The sequence below is a fragment of the Eurytemora carolleeae genome, unplaced genomic scaffold, assembly GCF_000591075.1.
Source record: "Eurytemora carolleeae unplaced genomic scaffold, Eaff_2.0 scaffold1091, whole genome shotgun sequence".
Lineage (NCBI taxonomy): Eukaryota > Metazoa > Arthropoda > Copepoda > Calanoida > Temoridae > Eurytemora > Eurytemora carolleeae.
This window is the reverse complement of record NW_019397388.1, coordinates 32,213-34,984: the sequence shown is the minus strand read 5'-3', so window position 1 is coordinate 34,984 and position 2,772 is coordinate 32,213.

The following is a 2,772-nucleotide window of genomic DNA, read 5'->3' as shown; positions in this document are numbered from 1 at the left end:
AATTTTTGTGGCTCAAAATCGTCCAAACGGCTGAACTGAAAAGGATTAGTCTTTATTTTACAAGTAGTTAGATCATGATATATGACGCTTTTAAATATGTCAACAAACTAGCTTACGGAAACCTGCGAACACTGCTTAGGATCTATTTAATTTAATGCGAATCCGCGCTNGAGGATATGGATCCTATATACTAACTAGGTTAACTTGATAAACAATACTAGGAGATGGATCCTATACACCAACTAGGTAAACTTGATAAACAATACGAGGATATGGATACACCAACTAGGTAAACTTGATAAACAATACTAGGATATGGATCCTATATACTAACTAGGTAAACTTGATAGACAATACTAGGAGATGGATCCTATACACCAACTAGGTAAACTTGATAAACAATACGAGGATATGGATCCTATATACTAACTAGGTTAACTTGATAAACAATACTAGGAGATGGATCCTATATACCAACTAGGTAAACTTAAACAATACGAGGATATGGATCCTATACAGTATAGACCAAATAGTTAACAAGGATTTAAAAAAAAGTCTAATTTCAGGTTTTTAGAGGGTCTGTAATGTTACCCGTTATTTATATAACTGTAAACGATGTTTGAAAGGGGTCGAAGTATTAAACTAAATCATTGTTAGATCAAAATAAATGAATGAATATAACTTTTAGCATTAAAATGGATATGTGAATATTAAGGAATGTTAAATAATTTGGATAATGGATTTATATCTGAAATTCATAAAACTATTATTATAAAAAAGGGATGACATTGTTTACGTGCCTTTATCTAAGGTTTTCATCAGCATAATATTTAAGAAATATTGAATCATGATTATTTTTAGGTGCATCAGCTCTTCCGTTGCTTACTCTCGGAGAAAATAAAGTAGGTTTTTATGAAATATTATTTAGTATTTTTATTATTATTATGATTGGTGTTGCCGTTGTTACTGTTGTTACTGTTGTTGTTGTTACTACTGTTGTTCTACTGTTATTACTACTGTTGTTACTTCTGTTATTGTTCCTCTATTCTTCAAAACCTTTTCCTCTATCTCCTCCACCTAACGTTGCTGTCCTTCAGTAATAAACTGTTTTGGTTTTATTNTTATTTTGATTATTTTGATTATTTTGATTATTTTGATTATTTTGATTATTTTGATTATTTTGATTATTTTGATTATTTTGATTATTTTGATTATTTTGATTATTTTGATTATTTTGATTATTTTGATTATTTTGATTATTTTGATTATTTTGATTATTTTGATTATTTTGATTACTTTGGTTATTTTAATTATTTTGATTATTTTGATTATTTTGATTATGATGATTATGATGATTATAATAATAAGTATTATGAGTATTATGAGTATTATGAGAATTATGAGTGTTATGATTATTATAATTATTATAATTATTATTATTTTAATTATAACAGACGGATGATGAAAAGCTGCTTGAATCCCATCCCGTCAATGCCCCTGTGGACAATACACCAGCTGTGCCTGCAGTACTCAATGGACCCGGTCCGTCGACTGTACAGACGGACGATATGAAAACTGATCCCAGTGAAACTGGTCGTACAGTACAACCAGTAATTACGGATGATATGAAAACCGAAGAAAATGAAAGGTAAGAAGAAAACTAATAAAAGAGATGATGTGCACCAGTTTTTTGATTTAAATTTTTAAAATCTTTTGTTGATTTGTCTTAAAAACTTCATACAGGCTTATTACTTTTCCGTTTATTTTTAAATTCAGAGGCGCAATTAATATTTTTTTTACACATTTTTAAATGCTGCCACTGGCACATATACTAAATTACTTTGTGTTAAAGTGATATTATTTTAGACAATTTGGACAATCTTATTCATTTGAAAAAAAAAATTCTGAATTGGTTTATATAATGTCTAACTTTTTCCTGTCTTAGTTTGGAAACAGATGAAGAAAAGTCGGGTCAATAGCTCGACTAATGTCTTGTACGTACACTGTACACTTCAGTGTACATACACGGAGGTTATTGTGAACATTTTTAGTACGTACAGCGTAAATTTGTAAACTGTGCACATAAAATGATGTACTTGTATTTCTCTGTTTTTGGTAGATCTATGAAGCTGTATGAGATGTATGAAATGTGTTTATCTCAAGTACATTGTTTTGCAATTTTAATTAATTCGAAGAGAAAGTAAAATGTTGTTATATTTAAAATATAAATAAAATCTTGAAAGATAAAGAATTTTCTTTCTTTTTTTCAATGATACATTTGAGGTTTCGTGTAAAATAAGTTTCAACAGTACACTGTGTGGTTATAAATAAGAGGAAGAATTCTCTTTTTATACTCATAATTGACCAAGTGGTGTATATTTTATAGAATTAACCTCCCCCCTTTCCTTTTCAAAAATCGTTTTTTTATTCGAAAGTAAATCGCTGAATTTGGGGAAATAAGTAATGTATCGGGGAAAATCAATTAATTCTTGTTTAAAAAGTATAAAGTTGTACTATAATGTTCAATTTTTCAACTTTATTTCTCCAAAATCATTAAAACTCACTTTTTATTCTGAAAAATATATACCACTAAAATGACATCAGGATTTCACTTTAAATTTTATAAATTAAATGCATAGAAATGATTTGAGGGAGGAGGATATTTGAAAAGTGAGAGTTTATATGCATATAGAGAATGGGGTTGTTGAAAGGAAGAGCTACGCATTGGGAAGGAGGTAATCGTAGGGAAGAGTTACGTAGATGAGGGGAGGT